General features: G+C 42.0%; 1 pseudogene; it reads left to right on the top strand.

Annotated features, from left to right (window-relative positions):
• The first annotated feature begins 22,898 nt into the window (after positions 1-22,898).
• On the top strand, positions 22,899-24,801 carry LOC101581453 (annotated as a pseudogene).
• Positions 24,802-25,121: the final 320 nt, after the last annotated feature.

Genomic DNA, 25,121 nt, shown 5'->3' with positions numbered 1-25,121 from the left:
CACACACAATCCAACCATTGCCTAGATACTAGTAAATATCATTTAGACTCTAACATAAAATTTGAATTTTGTTTTAAAACAAAATATATTAGTTTGGTGGCAGGGCAGATAGCTCAGCAGTCTAAGTGTCTACCTCACAAGCTCAAGGACCCTGAGTTCAATCCCCAGTACCACACGCCATGCTGGCCCTGGAACCCAGGCACACTGGCCACTGAAAAGGGACATGGTGGTACATGGCTGTAATCCATGCACTGGGGAGGCTGAGACCAGAGGATCACTATGAGTCCAAGCTGCTGCATAGTGAGACCATGTACCAGGTAAATAAATGAATAAAATATTTTTAAAATTATATATATATATATATATATATATATATATATATATATATATATATACCTTGGCCCACATATTAGCTAAGATGTGCAGAAAATGCCTGGAGACATTCACTTCCCTTCATCAGCATCAGAGAAGCATTTCAAACCACCAAGGCATTGTGCTCAATGTCAATGTTTGCCTTCCCAAATTCACACATTTCTAGTCACGTCATGACAGATTTATTGGCCTTGACGGGCAAGGACTAGAACAGGAAACTTCAACCCTGTGCTCATCAGAGGAGCGTGCAGACAGACCAGCCTCAGTTTCAGCCTTGTTTAGCTCCCCATGGTGGCGAAAGACCCTGCTGCCTTCAACCACCCTCGCCGCTGATTCTCTGTAAAAATTTTCCCAGCAAGCTTAGGGCAGTTAAATATAAGGCTAGAATAATTAAACAAACTACAGAGGAATATTATTTGGTCTGCAAACAATTCTATAAAAGATTCCAGGGAGTTGAGTCTTGAGAGTTGTAGTAAATTTGTGGGGTTTGGGCCGGAAATGGCTAATTATAACACCTGAGCACATTTCTAGGCAATTAGGCCCTGGGGATTTGTCACCTTGTGTATGCAGTCAGCCCTGGCTTTCAGATGGAGAGCTGCGTGGCCGCGGTTGGCCATCAAGCAGAGCCTTATTAGCAGCACCAGTGGAGAAAATGGCTCTGCTCATGTGCACACAGCTAGCACATTACCTCTATGTCTTTCCCCAGGCAACAAATGCTGAAGACGGTGGCATCAAAACACGCCCTTATGAGATCTCTATCCATGCCAGGGCTTCCAAAGCTGTTCATGAAATGTTACTTCCAAGACAACTATTGTCAGAATAATTCCTCTCTAGCTTTAGATCAGAAATTCTTTTGATCGCCTCCTACATAACTCTGAAAGCAGAGTTAGCAATTGATATATAACAACAGGAAAAATTTCATTGTTCTTATTATTTCTTAGGGCTAACAGATTGTGACTTGGTTCTTCCTGGTGTAAATGCTCCGGTCCCAGAGTGGTGCGCTGAAGAACTTAAGGAACAGGAATGTGAGGCAATATTTCAGGCTGCCCAACCAGCTCTTCCTCTTCCTTGTGGCAGCCAGTTGTCCCATCTCCCAGCCTCCCCCACTGGTAGATACAGTCATGTGACTGAGTCCCAACCTGTGGAATTTGAAAAAGAAGACAGCGCTTGTTTTGGCTAAGGGGTTTCTAAGAAGTAGCTCTCCCTTCCACATACCTTTTGCTGTTCCACCCATCATGTACAAGATGACAGCAAACTTCCGTCATGTTGAACCACTATGGATGTTTATGCTGTCAAACAAAAAGTCATTGTTTGGACTAAGCTCCTGAACTAGACCCCAATGGACCAGGCTAAAAGTAAAAATGGAGTCACTCACACTAGAGCTCTATAGCAGCAAGCTGAAACCAAGCTGCTTTTCTGACCTTTGAGACACCAGGCCCCCACACAGACCAAGTTCAATGGGCATGAGAATGAAGCTCCTTCTACCTTAGTCCCTACATTAAAAAGCAGCCTGAATTAACCTGATATTGACTAATCAATTATTTTCCTATTGTTTTATCTCCCTGTCCCTGCTGTACTAAGAAGATAATTTTGAAATGACCAATACTCTTGTTGTCTGCTTCTGCTTTCTTAAAAAGAAAAAAAAAAGCCTTCTCTGTCCAGTACACCAACTTCTTGGGCCATCATAAGAACTTATTCTATTTTATATATATCAGAGTATTGTTCCACTCTAGGATTGAAAATAAAGCCAGTTAAGATCTTGAAGGGCTGGCCAGATGGTGCAGAGTACTGAAGTACCTGCTTAGGCAGAGTGCACCGGCTGGGGTTTGATCCCTGGCATGCCATGCCGGCCACCCCTCCGGGGTGCACTGAGACAGTGATTGAGACTTGGCATGATGGCATGTGCCTGTAATCCCAGTGCTTGGGAGGCTGAAAACAGGAGAATAACTACAAGTCCAATCTACATAGTGAGACCATGTAGACCTGGTCCTAAATACATTTTTAAAAAGATCTTGAAACTGCTGTAATTTTGTTTTTGTGACAATACAGAGGAGCCCAGTCTATATGAATGCAGGGAGCAAGTGAACTTCACATTTTAAATTCAGTTTTTGTGATAAAGAAAGGCGTCAGGACTTCACTTTACAATAATGATTTTTGTATTATCACTTTTCAAAGTGTCCAACATAGCCTTCCATTCCCAAAGTGCCCTAAATCTTAGATGACAACAAAAAAAATGCATTTTATTTATAGATTGGCCGCTGGGTCAATTCCTTCACACTCCTACACAAGGGCAAAGAGTCTTCTGATACGATTTCCCTAAGTATTACATCCAATTTTCCTTGAATATCTCTAGTTGTAGTGTCTTGACAGCTTCCTGTGTGAAATTATTCTACTGCCTGATTGACCTTCATGGTTTGGAATTTTCCTTTCTCCACATCAGGCATCTTTCCCCCTAACTTCAGCAAATAATTGGCCTGACCCTGGTGAATGAAATTGCTATATAGTGAAAAACAGAAACATGAACATAAATAACTTAAATTAACCTTCATAAAGGACTCCTTAGGTACAATCTTATTTAATCCTCTTAATAAGGATAGGAAACATGGTCTTCATTTGACAAGCTCTGAGATTTCAAATATGTCCCCTGTAGTCATAACCGTGGTCAGATCTTGATCTAGCAAGCCAAAATTCGGCTTCTGTTACATTTCACTAGGTTGCTAGGATTCAATTACTAGAAGCACTTGGCCACTAATTTACACATAAGTTCATCAGTAGTAAAGGGTAAAGCTTTAATGGTATCCACTAATAGTTTAGCTTCCCAGGCATGGAACAATCTTCTTTCAGAAAAACCATAATTCCCTCCGAAGTAACCCTAGAGAAGTTTTTATAGGTGAGAGATACACAAAGACACCAGATTTAAGAAAACTACGTATTCCTCACTCAAAATGAGCTTCTAGAACAGGTCAGAAAATATTCACTCTGAAAAGTAGTTGTGAAACTGTGAAGTATTCTATCAGTCTTGGTTCAAACTCTTTCTGTTTGTGCACTGAAGAGTGGAGAGTAGGAGCCTCAGTTTCCCTCCTCTCTTCCTTCCTCATGAATAGAAACAGGGTCCCTGGCTCCTGTCCTCTCAGAATTCTGGCTTGCAGCTACTTTCAGGGAGGGCAGGTGAAGAAAAAGATTGGGCCTTTCCGAGTAGAGGCAGAAGCATCCACACCACCCGCGCCGGCCTGCGTAGACGAGCCAGGTCTGCGGGTGGGGGGCAGAGCAGCCCTGAGCCTCAGCATGTCTGTGCCAGCTCATCACCAGGGCCGGGTAATGAGGTCAATGTGGAAACAACTGGAAGGCACGTTCCCCAGGAAACACAAGCAGAGTGGAAACAGCCCGACCTTCTGTTGCAGAAGCCAAATCCGTTGAGTCAATTGCCGGGAAACATGACATGACCTTTCAGAGGCAGTGAGCATCGCTTGGAGAGCAGGCTGCCCTGCTCTTTTCATTTCCCTGCTCCCCCCGAGGCGGCAACTCACTGGAAATAACAGCCCGGGCTCCGAATCAGTGCTTCTTTAATGAAACACACACGCGCGGTATTGAGCTTGACATTGGGGCAGATGTGTGCGAGCGTGTGCGCGCATACAGACATACATGTGTATCCATGCCCCATGTGTGTGTTCTTTCTTTATATAAAAGTCCCCTTCAACTGAATGCCTCAGGTCCCATGTGAGATTATGCATTCTTGCTAATAGTTGGAAGGAAAATCTTTGGAATCTAGTGCATATTTCCAAAGAAAAATTCTTTACCTCTTCATTCTAAGTAGTAACCAACATTTTGCCCTGGAGAGTAACTTAAAAAAGCACTTCTGACCCAGCCTGAAAAAGGCCCAAAGCATACCATGCTTTTATTTTTCTGTTGTTTTCCTACACCTTATTAGAACCCATATCCATAGTTTCTTTTTATAATTAGTAATGGCAAGTTAAAGGAAAGAATATTACTCTTTCTGAAAACAGACAAACAAAGCTTGTCATTCAGGTTCAAATCTCAAGCCTAGAAAGCTTGCTTCAGAAGCCCAAGCCATGCTTACAGAATCAGTCAGAAAAAGAACCGGAAAGTAGCGGATCAAAAAGTTGCTTAAATGAAAACTGCGAAGCTAGGACCCATGCGCTTCACAATAAAATCTGCGCAGGCCGTTGCAAAACTGTGAAACACTTCCTGGCAGGAAAACAGAAAATGCCAGCACCTCTCCTGGAGTCTAAAAAATATGAACCTCTTCTCATTTATAAAATGTGAGGTGAAGAAGGGGTATCCGACAGACAATTCACACAGATTTTGTCTTTAATGCTCGGATACACGCTATCATTCCAAGCAGCCCTGCTACCCCCAAGTTCATTAGATGGGTATTGTTTCTACCAGGTTCCCAGAAGGATAACATATGCCAGGATCACTCCTAATGTCCTGTGCTACTTGAGGCTGCCAATGACAAATAGGAAAGCTGGAAGGACTCCCAGGACCTATGAAATACATTCTATGCAGATTACAAAGTATTTTGAGCCATGATCAGAAAATGTAATCACTATTTTATCATATAAAACAGACTGTCACTGTTAGAGGTTTATTTTTGTGGGTTTAATGCAGCTCGAGGTCAGGGTTCATGGATTGCTGTGTAGCAGCTCACCGCTGGAAGTTTCCTTCAAGGTTAGCTGAGCCACATGCAGGTCAGGGGGTCCGAGCAGGGTGTGGCCCTGCCGCCTACAGAGCTAGAAGGCCGTCATCATTGCTGGGCCTCCCTGAGGAGACTTGCCTTGGAGATGTTCCTGGTGGGAGTCCTTCAGGGCCTGCTGTCTTTAGGAGAGCCCCATGACATTTATAAATTTCAAGAAAAATAGCAAAACCACATGGAGTCAAAGTTGTCCTTGAAATTTTCTTTAGTAGCTTACTAATTAAAGCAACAATCATCATGGTAATACATAGAATTCAGTGCAAGCATATTATGTTCTAGGGCTATTATGACTCTAAGAAGTAGCTCTGATAACTGTTTCCATTTCATAAATGTAAAGGTCAGACTCACTCTTTTTTTTTTTTATACAGAGTCTCACTACCCAGTCAGGACTCGTAGGGACCTCCTGTCTCAGCCTTCCCTGTAATGTGCCACCATGCCTGGTTTTAGGACCTGCATGGCATGCAGTACGGGGGCTTAAACTCACAACCTTGCATTTGCCAGGCAAGCGCTTAGACCACCAAGCTATCTCCCCCGCCTAAGGTCTACTCACTCTGTGAGCTTTTTAAACACAGATGCCTGGATCTTTGAAAGATCTGCTCAAATAGAATCCTTAGGAATGCTAGCTGGACAGCTACAGATCTTAAAAGCTATATAAGTAATTAAGATCAGTAACTAAGACCAAAATCCGTGGAATGATCGGATGAGTCATGTGTGTGCTACCCACAGGCCGCACTGGAAGCACTAGATGGACCCATTCTCTGGACATCAGGAGCTCACAGTCAGGGAGAGGCTAGACTCTTCTTTCCTGCCATCGTAGCACTGACACAAATAGCTTGGAAACGTTCACTCTCCTCCTTCTTCTAAGATGTTAGAACACACTGAAAACAGCAAACAGAGCTTGCAGGGCAAATTGCCGCCAGGAAAATCTGGAGAGGCAGGTAAATCATAAATGTAGAATCTAGCCAAAATCTGCTTTCTGGGAGCAGACTCCTCTGGGGTCATAAATTGACTGAAACACTTAGATGGCTTGTTTTATGAAGTGCTAGAGGTTGAATACAGTAGTGCACATGTGGAAAGCTTCTAGGACTGAAGTCTTGTGGGCAGGGAGGAGAGGGGACTCCTTCCCTTTGTGAGTATTGTCACCACATGGAACTGCTAAAGATCCCTCATGGCTCTGGCTTTAGCAAGGGAATAATATTCTCTAGGAAAGATTCCTGAGGGTTTCTTCAGAGCAGAGATCTACTCTCTAAGGGAAAAGGCTGTACCATGTCTTTATTCCAGCCAGATGGAGGGTGTTCCTCCCACTCCAGCCCCTCTGAAGCTCCTGTCTCATGCAAGGAGGAAAATAAATGCACAGTGTGTTTTTATCCTGGGGATAGAATACCCAAAATCTAGGGCTGGCTCAGTGGACTAAACACCTGCTTAGGCAAGAGCAAGGACCAGGGTTCAATCCCTCACACCACATGCTGCGCTGGCCCCACCCCTGCGTGTGCTGAGCTGGCCACAGACACTGGGCATAGTGGTGCACACCTGTAATCCCAGCACTGGGGAGGCTGAAAACAGGAGGATCACTACAAATCTAAGCTGTGTACTGAGACCCTATACCAAATACATGGAAAAATAAAATAAAATAAATAAATTTCCCCAAATCTACAACTCAGAGAAGAATAGGTTTATCTTGGCTCACAGTTTCCGTGGATTCCGTCTGTGGCTGATGCCTCCAAAATAGAGGCTGTGGTGGAAGAGCCTGCCCCAGAAAAGCTTCCCCCAGTGTGGTGACCAGAAAATAGAGAGAGAAAAGAGGACACAAGGAGGGAAACACTCCCTGCACCAGCACCCCTACAGTGACCAGCCTCTTCCGGCCAGGCCTCACCTCTGAACAGAACATCCAGCCTTGAACTAATTGATGGGTCAGCACACAGACACACATCATGCCTGGTGCTCTGAGCACCTTAGCCCCACATCTAAACTTTAGGGGGACATGTTAGATCTAAATGACAACAAAAGAACTAAGGGACAGATGAATAGAACTTAGTAGTAGGAAACAAACACAGAGATGACAATCCAGGCATATAGAACACTTCCCCTCACTCACACTTATTTGTGCATTCCCTCACTCTAGTATAACACGAGTGGATTTTATCTGAGCCACAACATGTAGACACTCTCTCTTTTTGTGGAACGATATTCGGAGAAACCACAAGTCAGTTAGGAACATATAAACAAGGCTCTTGTGGAATTCACATCCTTTGGCCTTTACAGCTACAACAAATATTAAACACAGTCTGATCCCTAGCTATGATACAAATCCACACCACAAAGACCTACTCAGCCAGTCTTACTACCAAATATATAATTTAACAAAAAAATTGCCAGGCAATGAAAATAAAAGGGAAATATACACTGAAGAAAGAAATTAAGGATTTGAACCAAACTCAGATGTAGTGGATTTGGGGCTTATCAGAACAGGTGTTTAAAGGGCCAGCCAAATAGCTCAGCGGATTAAAGCACCTGCTTAGGCAGGTGCAGCTGCAAGGGTTAGATCGCTGGCATGCTGTGACGGTCCCACCCCCAGGATGTGCTGAGATGGCGACTGGCATTTGGTGTGGTGGCCCATACCAGTAATGCTCCCTCTTTGGAGGTGGATCACTACAAATCCGATCTACAAAGTGAGACCCTGTAGACACTGTAGGGCATGTCCTAAAACACAAAAAGAGAAAAAAAAACAAGAACTGGTATTTAAAATAATTATAATGAATGTCCTAAAGGTTTCAATAGAACAATGAATCTACAAGCATAGATGGCTAATGTAAGCAAAGACATCAAAATTCTAAGAAAGGAGATGAAATGCTAGAAATACAAACTACAGTAACAAAAATGGACAATGCCTTTGATGGATAAATTGGACATATCCTAGGAGCTTGAGGGTAAGTTGACAGAAACTCTCCAAAATGAGATGCAAAGAGAAAAAGCAATAAAAAATAAGATAGAATGTCAGAGAACCAAGAGACAAATTCAGAAGGTATAGTATATTCATCACTGACCTCAACTCTTATAAGTCCTACCACTTCAACCCCATCTCATTGTCTACCATACTTCTAGTACAGGAAACATCAGCAGATGAACCTTATCAACGTCCATCAATGGACCAGTAATCCATTGACAATCCAGTAATCGGTGTATTACTGGTACCTTGCATGCATCTCAGATGCCATGCTGATGGCACGGGATGCCCAGCAGCAGGGTGACTGCCAGTAAGCCCCCACTTAATGTGTGGGAGGGAGGAGAAGTCATCATTATTTTCACACCAGGCTTTCCTCGCTATGCAGTGCGCAGAACCACAGTTTGCACAGGACCATAATTAACACATTCATTCTAACAGAACAAATTCTATAAATAAGGAACATGGTGCTCCCTCAACACATAAAAATTAAACCAAGGGATATCAGGGAAAAAAAACTCACCATATTGAAGAGAAAATGAACTGGCATTTCCAGCTGTCTGTAATGGGAATGCCCCTCCATCTGGCAAGCTCAGTTCATTATTGATCATAACTAAGCCTCCAGTCAGCCCAAATGCTCCTTTTTGGATGTAAAAAGACATGTGTTGTAGCATTTCTAGCATAGAGTGTGTCTCGGTGAAAACTGGAAAGGAACTACACCAATACAAACCAAGGCAAGTGGCCATCCTGTGGCTGTTTCTTACGCGTCTTACATTCCAATTGTTCTTATCCCTCTTTACTCTTCCAGGACATGAACCTTGAATGATTCAAAATGTACAGACTGAGAGTAAAAATGCTCAGGCAGCAGTTAGGACTGAATTCTGGGCAGAGAGGCCTTCAGATTGAAGCAAGTAATTTCAGAAACCTAGATTCAGCTGATGACTTTCCGGGACATCCAGACACCATGTGGGACTGAAGAGTACTGGAAGCAGTAAGGGCCAAAATACCTACAGCAGGAGCCAGGATACATCTTGACTTGCAGAGAAGGCAGAAAGAGTAAAGGGTAAGGTAGCCTGCCTCCCAAGAGCTGGGATTACAGGCGAGTAAAGGGTAAGGTAAGAGGAGATGAGGAAGGCTTGCATTCTGGAAGCATAGGTTGAAATAAGTGCACTGGGGGCAGCGATGAAAACATTGACGGTCCTTGTCAGATATGGAGGTCAAGTGTGAAAAAACTCACCATAACCTGTCCTGGAAATCAGGTTCTACAAAGGGTATTCACAGTCCATGACACCTGGATAAAGGAACCAGAGAACTGGACCCAGGTCATACAAGGCTAAGAATCAGCAGGTCAGACAGCTCATGCTCCTTTTCTAATGTGTGGCAGTCACCTGCATTCCTTGACCTGTGACCCCATCCTCCATCCTCAAAGTCAGCATCTATTTATTTATTTATTTATTTGGGGCAGAACCAGGGATTGAACGTAGGCCCTTGTGCTTGGCAGGGAAGTGCTTATTCCACTGAGCCATCTCGCTGGCCCCCAAAGTCAGCATCTTGTTTGCCCTGTGTCAGCTCCCCAGTGTGAATGCTGATTCTGTCTGAGAATGCAAACCGATCTCATCTCAAGATCCACAGCATAATACACTTGCAAGGTTCCTTTTCATGTGGAAAGTATGCTAGCTAAAAAAGAAAGGCGACACAGAAATCAAAAATAGCATCTATTTGGGAAAGAAAAATTGCAATTTGGACCCCAGGAATGAAGGCGGCTCTGAACAGTGTCCCATGAGGCAAACACAACAGAGGTTTCTTATAGGGAATTTTCACAGTAGATGTTTTCACAGGCAGTTCATTGGCTGAACCAAAATCTCAAACTGCAAACTCATTATTGGCTAGTTAACAAGATATTAAATACTGTGGACACTAAATTCAGTTATTTATCCAAGGATATTGGAACTTTTTTTTTAAATTTAGTGCAGGGACTATAGAGACTACAGGATCTCACTACACAGATCGGACTCGTAATGATCCTCCTGTTTTCAGCCTCCCAAGCACTGGGATTACAGGCGCACACCACCTGCCCAGTCTCAGTCACCATCTCAGTACTCCCAAGGGGTGGGGCCAGCATGGCAGGCCCAGAATCGAACTTCCAACCCCTGCGTCTGCCTAAGCAGGTGCTTTAATCTGCTGAGCTATCCAGCCAGCCCTGGAACATTCTGTAGTTTAACTGTCAGAAATGTATGCATGCAGTCTTCTCATGATCTCTTGACTATACTTTAGAATGTCTTAGCCTTAATTATTTTATTTACTTTCACAAGTAATATCTTCACTGGCTCCAGAAATTAGGACTTGCCAATCTTTATAATCCATTATTTATTGTGCCAGATGCTTTTACATTTTCTTATGTATCTAAATTTTTGGTACAGTATACACAATCAAGTATGTAAATCTGCATTATGTAGCTCAGCCAACAACCAGGTTTCCTGTAGGAAGCAGCTGCTGAAACAGAGAGCTCCCAGGATCAATCTTGGTGAGCACACGACCTGTGCAATCACATGGGATCTTGCATTTAAAAGGGGCCCTAAACATAGTCTAAAGCCCTGTTATAACAACTTTGAAATTCTTAATTTCTAAGTGAAACTTCAAATTTTCATTTTATACTGGGCCTTAACAATTAACCAGTTTTGTTAAGGAAGAAGAGTTTTGTGGCAGAGACAAGAACTGGGTTATGATGCAGTCACAAGAAAGGCCACCTGAGCCTGAAGGAGCTCCAAAGCCAGGATGGCCCTGCACAGCTGGCTGAATTAGCAGGTGCCTAGGTCTTTACCCAGTGGGCCAACATTGGATGCTGGGTACGCATAGGAGGGGAGAAGGATGCTCCAGGTCCAAGAGCACGTCCTGGAGATGGATTCAACTGAGAGCTGTCTGATTCTACTTTTCCCAGAATCTAGCTGGCAGCAGGAGTGCCTAAGTCCTAGAGGGGCTAGACTGGACCACTTACATATCATCTCCTACGAACTCAGAACACTAACACATATCTCTATGTAATGCCACCAAGTTCAAAGATAGGACACTGCCAGCAGTTCAGTAGGCTCCCTTGGGCTCTTCCTGGTATGTAACCATCCTCACAGAGAGAAACACTCCCACAATGTTGTTTAGTCTTGGTCTCCATGCAACTGATATCGCACAGTAATGATTCTTCTGGATTCTACCACTTACATTCATTATTAATCCACCCATTTTCTGAGGTACATCAGTAATTCTTACTGTCCTTATTGGTTGAGTATTATTCTACTTACCCATTCTCCTGAAAAATGGGCCTTCGGGATGGATCCAATTTTGGCTGATTATAAGAACATTCATGTACTTTTATTTCAATAAGTTCTTTTGGATATACACCTAAAATTGGAATTGCTACATTACAGAGTAAGCATCAGATTCACCAGATGCTTTCAAAAGTGTTTTCTCATTTATATTTCTACATATGTTCTATTTTCGGTGGAGTCTAGCTGAATAGAGAAGCAACTGAGATAAAACATCTTTGACTAATACAGAAAGAAAAGACACCATTGGTCCACATATACAACTATAACAGATGTGAGCCTGCCTGTGGTTTATATACTTATACACATTTTTAGAGGGCGTTAGACAGCATAAAGGTTGAGCAGATCTTCTCTGAGTAGAGCAGACCACCAGAAACGCAGACCCAAAATGCTCTGCTGTTGATGACTCTCTGTGGAAAGTTCAGGAAAATCACAGGCAAGAGGAAAGGGATGAATTTTGACTAGCAACTCCCTTAGCAAATGTGTTTGGATTGAACTGATCCTTTCAATGAAATCTGTCTTAACAAACCAGAGCATGGGGAATAACCTCCTCAGTCTCTGCAGACAGTGGTGAGGCTAGAGGTGAGAATTGGGAAGCTAGCTCTAAAGACCTAATGCCTCTCTTCCTTAGAGGTGTGAATATGTCCTGTCTGTTCTTATGCAAAACTGATTTTAAAAGAGCCCCTTTAAAGATTTTCATTAAGATTTGATGGTATATATTTACTAGAGGGGTTCAAATTATAATGTACAGTGCAGAGTTGTGCCTCAGTTCGGGGCTTAATTCACTCCACGATTCCAGGTAAGATGGTCACAGTCACGCTCTTCATCCCATGCAGCATTCATTAACAGGAGCAAAATGTTGCTGAATATCTCTGTTCTAAGACAGAATTTTTCATAAACGAAAGCATTTTTTAATTGAGGCATTGCTGTAATCATGTGATTAGGCATTTTCCTATGTCATTCTTCCTAATTTCTGTAAATTTCTTTTTGTCTTTTTTACCAGGTTTAGTCTCTCTTCACAGAGGACCTTGTAGTTAGTGGCTTTTTCCTTCTTGTTCACAAATCCTTCTCAACAGGAGGGAAGGTGGTCCTGGGGCACATGGGTTGTTCTTCTACTCAAGGAGACAAAATACTGTACATAAGACTTCCTCTACGCCTTGCAATCGTTTTTGTTTTTGTTTTTTGTAGTACTGGGGATTGAACTCAGGATCCTGTGCTTGCCAGGAAGCCGCTTATACTACTGAGCTATCTCTCTGGCCCACTTGCCATGGTTTTGTAGGAAAATTTATTCAGAATAAAAATATTTAACATTTACTTGCCATGAAAATGCATCTTCCTTGCAAAGTAATCTTAGAGATAATATTTGGGTGCCCACAGGAGTCACAGAAGGCAATGTATCTTACTCCTGGCTTACTGGCTCTTTCTAAATAACAACAGCACTGATTATGCACTTTTCCATGCTAAAGTTCACACTGTAAGTGGGAAGGAGGAGGAGGAGGGGGCATTAGAGGTGAAACGACAGCAGACAGGAGAAGTGAAAAGCTTGGTAATGCATGAGGAGACAGAAAGAACGCCTCCGAAGTTGGAGAAAGCAGCCTGAGAACAACCTGGCACCTCCTGAAGACACTGCGACGCTCTCCAACTTCAGTGGGGAGCAACTGGCATTCATAACAGACAGATTACAATATATTCATTTTATGAAATGGTAGGACATGTCATCCTTATTGAAACTGTTTCCATACAAAATAGTTCCTATAAAGTTTAAGGGGAAAAACTCCTTTCCCCCAATCACCAGAAATAGGAAATACAATAAAAGGTTAAAATGCAATATCTTGACTGAATATGGGGTAACTTGAAAAGCCCATTGCTGTGGGGTAAACATATATTCACCCAAATACAGCAGAACTACATAAGAGTAGTTCTGGGCACACAGCCCAAATTATGTAGGCCACCAATCACATTTCTATCATTTCCCAAAGTGATAAAGAAGAAACCAATCAAAATTTTTTTCAAGGTAGTAAAATATAGACAAAATGAGTCTAATCACCTGCAGAGGTCCCTTACCTTCCTGTATTATTTACTGAGGCATAAATATATTATGCATTTTATGTTGTTATCTGAACTCTTGGAATTCAGAAAGAACAGAATTTGAAGCTTGGGACTCTGGAGGAGACAGAAAAACAGACACAGTAATAACTGTAAATCCTGAAGCATGTGGATAAATACAATGCTGATGCATTGAAATAAAAAGCTACCATAATGTGGTGTTAAAACAAATGTAACCTCCTACATAATAGAAACGAGGTCTCAAGGTTCCATTTATGTGAAAAGATCAGCAGATTTCTGCTCCATAATAATAACTATTATTATTATTTATTAAGAACCTATCAGATAGTGGATGCCCCAGGAATCATCCATAAATAGAACCAAAAGATTTTTTTTAAAAATCAGTGCTTGAAAGCTTTATGAAATAAGAGGATTCGATATCCAATATAGCAGAGATAGTAATAGGTGCAGTGTGTTTCCCCATATGTTTCATTTTATGGTTCCATTCAACACCAAAGGAAGCTTCATATCCTTATGGCTTTGAGAAAAATCAACCCTGAGTGTCTATGGGAGCAGAGGACAATATGGGAGATGTCACAGATCCACCGAAGTGTTGAGCATACCTGAAGCTCCACACACACTAGTGGCAAGCGCCTGTCTATGACAAGAAAGAAGTTATCATATATCCAAAGTGGAATTGAAACAACCATCCTTCTCAATTTTTTTTTTTTGTTAGAAATCAGCACAGTATGTAAATGGACTAGCTGGGTCTAGAGGTCTAAAATAATATATTGATTTGGTTAATTCCACTGAATAAGCAAGCAAGAGAACAAATAAATCAATTCTTCCTTGCTTTACAGATGAAAAATATCTGAAAACATGCAAGAAAGTTGGATGGATGGATGGATGGATGGATGGATGGATGGATGGATGGATGGATGGATAAAACAACATATATGTATATACGTAGGCTATCTTGGATAATTATATTGCTCATTTCTACTGGCCTATTGAGAGAATCAGTTAATATTTATACTATTGTTTTTAATTTTGGACCAATTTTGCATGCTTATATCTGGTAATCTGAACAATTAATTTGAAGACAACAATATGCAATATAGAAACCATTGTTTAGTTTCTTTCATCTTTTTTAGCAAAATTCTATATAGTTTCTAATGTGTTTTTACTATTTTTCTTCTTCTACAAATTAAAAAATTATGTTTATAGCAGCACACTTTGTGATACCCAAATCTTGGAAACAAGCAAAATGCCCATCACCTGAGGAATGGATGAAAAAGATGTGATATTTTTATACACTGGATGTTACTCAGCTATAAAGAAGCACAAACTAGAAGCCTTAGTAGCTAAGTGGGTACAACTTGAGCCTGCGCTCATGAGTGAAATAAACCAAACCCATATATGTAAATATTGTATTGTCTCCCTAGTGTAAGAGCTCAAAAGAAGAAATAAAAACTGTAAGGTATAATAGACACAGTTAAATGGAAAGAAACAGAACTTAAAGATTAAACAACAAAGACAGAGAAAGGAGACAAGATAGGAAGTAAGGTAGGGGTAAAACTGTACATGTATATATACAAAATGGCTAAGGCAATTGTCCTAAGAATTTCCATCAGTTATTTGAAAATAGCAGTTAACAAGTAGAATTCTCACCTTGAATAACTCTATGCTGATATCCGTGAACTAAGCAATGATATTGAGGACAGCAAAGTGTAATACTAAAATCATGCTGGAAACACCTACATCTTGGTCTTCTAAATGTGTACCATTTTTAATGCCACATTAATTATTGCTATACTCTCTTTAAAGTAAATTTTTTATTTTATTTTATTTTATTTTATTTTATTTTATTTTATTTTATTTTATTGCAGTACCAGGAATTGAACTCAAGACCCTCTCCTTGCCAGGCAATCACTTAATCTACTGAACTATCTCCCCAGCTCTTAAGGTAAAATTTTTTAAAGGTGATAAAAGAAAATGAGAGACAAGAACAAAAATTTAAGATTTCTTGAAAGCATGTGGCAATGTTCAGTCATATGTACCATCTTGCATAGCTATATCTGTTAATCTGAGCAACAGATTCAACTATAAAAATATATATCAATCATTGTTGATCAGCTATTCTTGTTTTGAAAAACTTGTAAAGTATGTATTGTTATAAGTTACCCTGTCTCTGTCTTCATTTATGTTTTCCTTGCTCTTGTCTTTACTCTTCAAAATAGAAGAAAATTATTTAAAAAATAAAATAAAATAGAAAAAAAGGAAAGGAACAGACACTGCATAATTTGTTTTTCTCCTTTTCTCAATTGTTTCTCCATTTTCTCTTCTTAATTTCTTATGTCTTTTTTCTTTTTTCTTCTTCTTCTAACTTTGTATGTATGTATTTTGTAATATGAATAACTGGTTGGAAGACAACACTATGCATTACAACAAATATTGTGAAATTCATGTGGCTTTGTTAAGTGAAATTCTGTAATTTTTCTGTTTTAATACTTTTTGTACTCTTTAAAAAATTAAAGAAAAAAAATTAAAAATGAAATGAGAATAATATGGGAGAATTTATTGCTGATAAAAATCTACTCCAAACCCTTATCAACTCCAGATTTTGGCCAGCTTCAATGTGACAAATGTCACACCAGCCAAGCCCCAATTCTGAGAAATTTTGTCTCTCTGGGTTATGCAAAGGACTTACACTCAGGGTATTTCATGATTACCTGCTAGGTTCAAATGCTCCTTAAGCGAAATGATTCTGTTCAATATTTTATGTATTTGGTACAGGGTCTCACTACGTAGCTTGAACTCATAGTGATCCTCCTGTCTTCACCCTCACCAGTGCTAGGATTACAGGCAGGTGCCACCACACCCTGGGTCAGGGCTGACATGGCATGTGGTGCTGGAGATTGTTCCCCGGTCCCTGCACTTGCCAAAGCAGGTGCTTAGTCTGCTGAGCTATCTCTCCAGCCCTTGTTCAATTTTATAGATGTAGAGAACATGAACTTTGCCTGCTTTTGGAAGAGAAACACAATATAATGGAGAAACAGTGAGATACCCTAGAATTTGATTAAATTAGCACATACTAGATTGCTCTGTCATTTTTTTATATTTATTTTTAATGTATTTGGTACAGGGTCTCACTGCACAGCTTGAACTCATAGTGATCCTCCTGTTTTCAGCCTCCCCAGGGCAGGGATTACAGGCATGTGCCACCACACCCAGATTTGGCGGCCCACTCATCACTCCCAGGGGTAGGGCTGGAACCCTGGTCCCTGTGCTTGCCTAAGCAGGCACTTAATCCACTGAGCTATCTCGCTGGCCTTCCTGTCATTTTTTAAGGTACCCCAATCTAAGAAACAATTCAAGTTGGTATTGGATGGACATTTGAGAATCTCCAAGAGCCCCAAATGAAGTATCAGTCTATCCCATTGCCAAAGGTCAGCTGTGAAAATATAAAGAAGCTGTAATATGAAATAACAGGAGAAGTTCCTGAATGTAAGCCAACTCATAATCACAGAAATCCCTGTCTTATTATTCCATTTCACAAGTTAGGAAACTGAGGCAAAAGAGGTTTAGCCAATTAATGCACTCAAGAACATGAGTTCATGAGAAAAGGAGCCAAAACTCAAACCCAATATGTCATCTGGGTCTACACACAGCTCACTAACAGATGGCAGTGTCATAAGGACAAGAGGAACTCATTCCCAACTATTACAACTATACTAGACTGTTCCCTTTCCCAATTCTGATCCAGAGAAGCTCAAGGACAGATGTAGGGAGGTGAAATGAGATCGTCTAACTCCTCGTCCCCAGCTTCACTATTCTATTACATACAGGCTGGGGATGAAGAGTGGAACAAGATGATGATTTTACACTGAAGTAAAGTTATCTAGGATGCACAATCCCAAGATTGATCAAGGAACAAAAAATTGCAAAAAAATAAACGCAGAAGAAAGTTTAAAGAGTGTCTCAGTCATTTTCCTTGTTGCTGAGATGCAGTACCCAACACCCACAAATCAAGAACAGAGAGGTTTATTAGGGCTTATGGGTTTCGTAATTTCAGTCCATGGCCATCCAGCTCCAAAGCAGAAGTGGCACAGTGGAGGTACACAGTGGAAGAAAGTTGGCCCCATCGTGGCAGCCAGGAAGCAGAGATATGGGAGGAGCTGGGAGGGGGGAATCCCCTTTTGGCTAATGCTCCACCTCCCAATAGTCCACAAAGACACTGGACTTACTGGTGTATAAGTTCACCAATGTGTATAATGTCCCACGATCCAAATGTACTCCAAAAGTCCTGTCTCTAGATGCATGAGAACTGGGGTGAAGTTCATTCAAGATATAATCTACAACTTTCCACTTCTGGTCCCCAAAAGCTTCATGTACAGTTCTTCACTTGAAATGCATTTAATCCGTTTCCAAGAACTCCAGCATTGCTAAAAAGTCCAAATCAAAGTTTCCTTTGAGACTCAGGGCAAACTGATAGCTAGAAGGCCCTGTAAAAATCAAAAAGTGAAACACTTCCAACATACAATGGCACAAGGTAAACATTTTTATTCTAAAGGTGAGAGATGGGAGGATTGAACAAAATGGGACAAAAACCAGAACAAAATTCATCAGGGCATACTAAAACCTATAACTTCTTGTCCAGCACTGGGGTCAAAGTGCACTAACCAAAAATGGATTATGGCAGAAAGAAAACACTAGGAGTCTCCTAGGACAAATGTGCCCACTACCCAACATTGCCAAAGCATTGGCCTCCTGAACAGAACCCTGACTGCCTTACCTGTCAGCCACACAACATAGCTCTTTGTCTAACAAGATGAATCTCACTGACATTACTGTCATGCTGTGGGTGTCCAATGCTCCCCAAACTGTCACATTGGAAATAAAGCTACACATAATTTACAGACTGGTTTCCACTCTCCCAGAAATCCTAAATGTTTCAGATTAGCATCTGTCAAAAATAATAGAGAGGAAAGGTGGGAGAGATTAAAGAAGTAAAAGAAAGCACAGCCCAGCAGTTGTATCATATTTGTCTGATTCTGTATTGATTGTGTGCCAGTAACTCTTGGATTGTTTGCTACCTTTTAACTTTAAACGTATTCCAGGAAGAAATGAATATTTTTTTCAGCGGCTGATGAAGATTTTCAAGTGTACTTCTGAACTTACCTAATGAAAGACAATTACTCTATGCTGCCTCGGGCTCTTTTCAACCCACAGAATGTCGATGTCAAATTCTCCAATTAAAAGTGACATTTTTGAAAAAAGACTCATAAAGAACTTTAAAGAATAAAGTTGGCTTAGCAACCATGCTAGCAATCACAACTTCTGTCAGCTGGCTTGCCAGCGACTGCTGTGGAGGAAAAGCTGCACAAAGGCATCCTGAGGCTATGGGTTCCAGTTCCAAACCTGCCACATAAGCGGCAAGACTAGAGCAAATCATTCACTCCATTGGGCCTTAGTTGCCTCAGCTTCCAGAGGCTAGATTTCCAAAATATTTAGCAGTGGTTGTCTTTTCAAGCTCATCTTACTGAGAGTTCCAGTCTTTAAAGCACAGCTGTTAGATCCCTCCAAAAGACAGGGACTTCTGTCTCCCTCACGGGATGGAGTCCTATCTCTATGACCTTGGAATGAGATCCCACTTTGAAACCCAGTCATCACCGAGTTCAGTAAGTAAAATGGAGTCATTGAAGTGGGCCCCCAGTGAACACTTCTACTCTCCTTTGCAAAAGGAAAACTTTGAGCATGGAGACATGAGTACACAAAAGAAAACTATCATGAAGAGACAGAGAGAAGACAGATTGAAGCTACCAGAAGTCAGGAGAAAGGGATAAATCCAAGAGAGACAGAGAGAGAGAGACAGAGAGAGAGAGAGAGAGAGAGAGAGAGAGAGAGAGAGAGAGAGAGAATTTCCCTGTCTTTAAAGGCACTGCTCTCTTCTCACCACAATGATTTCAAGACTTCTGTCCTCCAGAATTATTAGACAAAGTTCCTGTGTCCTAAGCTAGTTGATTTTTGTAACAGAAGCCCTGAAAAGCAAATACCACATACAAAGTGGTTAAAATCTTCCATTGTTAGTAGAGTTGAGTCCCACTGAACACACCGCTCAATGAGCTACATGAGGATGTCTAAGGCCCCCACCACTGTCTGAATTCAGGAGAGCCACATGACCCTGTGACCCGAAACTCCTGAGCCTTCAGCAACAGTAGGATATTTTGTGTGACATTCAAAAGTCTTCCAGTCTAGGTCCGAACAGTATCCAAGTGTAGCCAGTTTATCTGCTGCTCTTTATTGTAAAATTTGAGTGATCTGAATAATCTATGTCCTGGTCATAACACAAGAGAACTAATTTGAGTCCATTTTTAAAAATAGATGTTGACAGAGAGATAGATAATAGGATTATATTTGCCAACTTTTCCTATTGTGAGCATTATCTACAAATACTCCCAGGTGCCATATATTGCCACGAAGTCTTACGGGTAAATGACTGTGGTCACACAAAGAATCCAATTCTTTGCCTTTCCCCTCCCTCCTCACTGGAGTGTCTGCAGGGTCTTTGTGCTGCCCTCTTCCTGCTCTTGCCCCTCCTAGAGGATGCTCAGAACTCTGTCCCCCAGGTAGGAGGCTCCTGAGGACTCCTGATGGCATCACCTAGGTCTTGCCATTGAAGTCGCTGCAAGACCAGCAGCCATTTCTCCTGCCAATTTAGACTGTCTCTAACAATACAACTTAGAGGAACTGTCATGTTAATAGTGTCTCTTTTTAACTCCTACCTCTTCTTCCTTCTTCCCCCCCCCCAACTCCTCAAAAAAACAACATCTGAGGAAAGAATGCAAGGTAGAAAACAGATTTAACAGTTTGGAAGAAAAAGCTCATCTTTACACTATCATCTATTTTATCTGTATTCTGTCTACTTGGGTGTAAATCTAGACAAATGTCTCCATATTCGCAGTCATGTCAGTACCAAAACAAGATATTGTTGTAGTCTGAATTTCCACTCCAAAGGCCATGCTGGAATTTAATTGTGAATGATACAGCATTAAGATTTGGGGTTTGTATGAAGTGATTAGGTCCTGAAGTCTCTGCTCCCATGAAAGCATTAACATTGGTATTTTGAAAGCAGATTACTAGCTACGAGTGGATTGTTATGTAAGGCCAGACTCCGCCCTTGCTGCAGGTGTCTTCCAACCGTGTTAGGACACAGTATACAGTCCCTCTTCAGGTGAAGGCCTTTATGCTCTTCAACATCCCAGCCTGCAAAATTGTAAGAAATAAATTTCTCTTATATTAACCATCTAGTCTTGGGCAGTATGCTATAGCTACACACACACACACACACACACACACAAACACACACACACACAAAACCACTAATAGATATAAAATTCCAAAGCAGAAAAGTTTTGTATTTAAAATTCGATGATGGACTAAAAGTAAGAGGCACTTTCCAATCATGACACCTCAAAGTTATAGATCTAAGGTCTGATGTATGATCAACATATACAGAGAATTTTTGTATTTTTTAAAAAATTATTTCAATAGAAGATACTTTGCCAATAATCTCATCCAAAACGCTCCCACCTTGCTTTGGGTGCACTTATCCCATGATGCTTGGATATGTTCTAAAGCAGCTTCAAAAGTCATCTTTTGTGTGTGAGACTATCTTAATGTCTTTAATCAATTCAAAATATTTATGGCAACTTCTGCCAAGTAAAAACTTCGGGTCGTCGTCTACATTATTCACTCAATCATCCAACTTCTGGCTCTTTCTCAAAGTCCTAAAAGGTAAGTAACTGTAATGTCTTTTAATTATTCACTATATTTATCAATCACACCTCCAGCACAGGCATTAAATTTAATCCATTATGCTCCATGTCAAGGATGCCTTCCTTGCTCACAAATCCATTCTCCTGGAGAAGGTCACAGGATGTCCTAAGAAGCCAAGCCTGCTGTGGCACTCGTCCTTGGCTCAGAAGAGAATGCAGCCAATCATGAAGAAGATTGCACACCACAACCAAGTCAGTTTCATCCCAGGGATACAGAGATGGTTCAACAAATGAAAAATCAATAAATGGCCAAGGAGATAGCTCAGTAACTAAAGCACCTGCCTTGCAAGTGCAAGGCCCTGAGTTTGATCTCCAGCACAAAAAGAAAAAAGAAAAGAAAAGAAGAAATAAATAAATAAATATAATACACCATATTAACAAAGACAAAGACAAAACCAAAGACAAAAAAATGATCATTTCAATGGGCGCATGAAAAGGATTTGACAATAGCCAATACCCATTCATAATTTTAAAAACTACAGAAAATTAGAATAAAAGGTCTTTATCTCAATCTTATAAAAGCCATCTGATATGGTTTGTGTCCAGTTGTCCCCTGTCTCAGTTATTCTTCTCTCGTTGCTGGGACAAATACCCAACACTGAAAATGAAGGAAGGAAAGGTTTACTTAGCTCACAGTTCCTGGAGGTTTCAGTCCGTACTTGGCCGGCTCCAAGGCAGAGAGGCACAGGGCACAGGGCATCCAGTTCATGGCAGTGGAACAACAACAATGGCAACAGAGAGTCTGTCTCTCTGTCTCTCTTATATTGCATTCAGGCTCTCTGCCCCAAACTGGGGGACATACACACACCCATAATCCCAGCAATACTAAAACCCATAATCCCAGCCTTGGATCACCCATAATCCCAGTGCACCATGAGTAAATTGCAAACTCTAGAAGACCCCACCCCATGACTGCATGAAACTTTGGGGGGACAACTAGACATAAACCAAAACATGCCCCCAACGCCTCATGCAGTGATGGTGCAGTGGACGTCTAGAGTATGTGATTAATTCATGATCCAATGCTGGAATTATGAATGTGAATGCTACACCGAGCATGAGGTTGGCAGCCTGATCACAACACAAGGAAGGGAGAGGGGCTTGCTAGCTGCTGTTGCCTCTGCTCTTCCCTTTTTGCTGTTGCGGTTTCCCTGTTTTCCACCACCATGAACTGCTGCCCGTGCATTGTGCCGCTGTGCCTTGGAGGCAGCTGGCTGTAGACTGAAACCTCCACAAACTGTGAGCTAAATAAACCTTTCCGTCCTTAATTTTGGGCGTCAGGGCGTCAAAGTAACCGAGACACCATCTATGACAAACCAATAGCCAACATCATAGTAAATGGACAAGAACTAAAAGCTTTCACTGTAAAATCAGGGAAAAGACAAGAATGTTTATTATCACTACTTCAATTCAATATAGTTCTGGAAACATTATCCACAGCAATTAGAGGACAGACCGAAATAGAAGGAATAATGATGGGAAATTAAGAAGTTAATTATCATTATTTGCAGACATCACGCTACTCTACGTAGAAGACCCCAAAAACTCCATCAAAAGACTTCTAGATTTAACAAGCAAACTTGGTAGCAGAGCTTGATATAGAGTTAACACTCAAAAGTCAATATCGACAGCACTGAAGGGTGGTCCGGCCTGTGCACGCGCCCAGACACCCACAGACACACATATACACACACACTCTGGTTGCTCACGCCTGGGAGGCAGGATTTTTTTCTCAACGCCTTCTGGGCTACCCTAATTCTTCCAGGCGTTGCGAATAGAGGCGGAGTTACCAACAAGAGGACCAGACTTCCTCCCCATTCCGGAGTCTAGCTTACCGATCCTACCCACCGGCCATTTCCGGTGAGTGAGCCGCGCCCAGTGAGGGCCCGGAAGTTGGTCGCGCGAAGATCGCTGGGCGGTTCTTGCCGGAAGTGGAGAGCGGTGGATCGCTGTAGCGAGCAGGCGATTCATCATGGCTGACATGCAAAATTTGGTGGAAAGATTGGAGAGGGCAGTGGGCCGCCTGGAGGCAGCATCCCGACCCTCTGAAATGTGCCGGGGGCATGGGGATGGAGTCAATCCTTCACAGGGAGCAGCTCCATATGTGGGAGCGTTTGACTCGCTGCTTGCAGGTCCTGTGGCAGAGTACTTGAAGATCAGTAAAGAAATTGGGGGAGATGTGCAGAAACATGCAGAGATGGTCCACACAGGTTTGAAGTTGGAGCGAGCTCTCCTGGTCACAGCGTCTCAGTGCCAGCAGCCAGCCGGTAATAGGCTTTCCGATCTGTTGGCACCTATCTCAGAGCAGATCCAAGAAGTTATAACCTTTCGGGAGAAGAATCGAGGCAGCAAGTTGTTCAATCACCTGTCAGCTGTCAGTGAAAGCATCCAGGCCCTGGGTTGGGTGGCGATGGCTCCCAAACCTGGCCCTATGTGAAAGAAATGAATGATGCTGCCATGTTTTATACAGAGTCCTCAAGGAGTACAAAGATGTGGATAAGAAGCATGTGGACAGGGTGAAAGTTTACCTGAGTATATGGACCGAGCTACAGGTTTATATCAAGGAGTTTCATACTACTGGCCTGGCCTGGAGCAAAACGGGGCCAGTGGCAAAAGAACTGAGTGAACTGCCGTCCGGACCTTCTGCAGGATCAGGTCCTCCTCCCCCACCACCAGGCCCACCTCCCCCACCAGTTGCCACCAGTTCAAGCTCTGATGACTCTGCTTCCCGCTCAGCACTGTTTGCACAGATTAATCAGGGGGAGAGCATTACACATGCCCTGAAACATTTATCTGATGATATGAAGACTCACAAGAATCCTTCCCTGAAGGCTCAGAGTGGTCCAGTATGCAGTGGCCCCAAACCATTCTCTGCACCTAAACCCCAAACCAGCCCATCCCCCAAACCAGCCACAAAGAAGGAACCTGCGCTTCTTGAACTGGAGGGCAAGAAGTGGAGAGTGGAAAACCAGGAGAATGTTTCTAACCTAGTGATTGATAACACAGAGTGGAAACAGGTGGCTTACTTGTTCAAGTGTGTCAACACAACATTGCAAATCAAGGGCAAAATTAACTCCATTATAGTAGATAACTGTAAGAAACTTGGTCTGGTATTTGATGATGTGGTGGGCATTGTGGAGATAATCAATAGTAGAGATGTCAAAGTTCAGGTAATGGGTAAAGTGCCAACCATTTCCATTAACAAAACAGATGGCTACCACGTTTACCTGAGCAAGAATTCCTTGGACTGTGAGGTAGTCAGTGCCAAATCTTCTGAGATGAACATCCTCATCCCTACAGAAGGCGGTGATTTTAATGAGTTCCCAGTTCCTGAGCAGTTCAAGACCCTATGGAATGGGCAGAAGTTGGTCACCACAGTGACAGAAATTGCGGGATAAGCAAAGTGCCATTGGGTCCTTCGCCTTTTCCCTTCACACCATGGGATAAATCTATCGAGATGGTTCTTTTCTAGATTTCCTCTACCTTTCTGCTCTTAAACTGCTTCTCTTCTCTGAGAAGCCTAGCTACCTGCCTTCACTGAAATATATCTCAGGCTGAGATTTGGGGTGGGATTGCAGGTCAGCTCATCTTCTGCAGGAAGGTGCCTCTTTTCCACATCACTGCAGCTACACCAACAATCTGCCCCTGAGGAACTGCAGACCTGGACTTGTGCATCATTCTAGCTTTCAGCATTTGGGGGTTATTCGACCAACAGTCAGCCCTTTGGAAAAAGTGAGAAAGTCCCAGGATCTAACAGATTAGGATGTGCATACTCACCTTTTTCTAACAATGAACATGGAGGCATAGAAGCTAGTGTGATCCCAGGGGGTTGTAACCAAACTAATTTTTCATGCTTCATAAGTGAGGCAAGGGTTATACTGGACTAACGGTTG

Source organism: Octodon degus, unplaced genomic scaffold (assembly GCF_000260255.1).
Source record: "Octodon degus isolate 3935 unplaced genomic scaffold, OctDeg1.0 scaffold00002, whole genome shotgun sequence".
Taxonomy (NCBI): Eukaryota; Metazoa; Chordata; class Mammalia; order Rodentia; family Octodontidae; genus Octodon; species Octodon degus.
The sequence above is the reverse complement of the archived record's forward strand: the minus strand, read 5'-3'. Positions and strand labels throughout refer to the sequence as shown.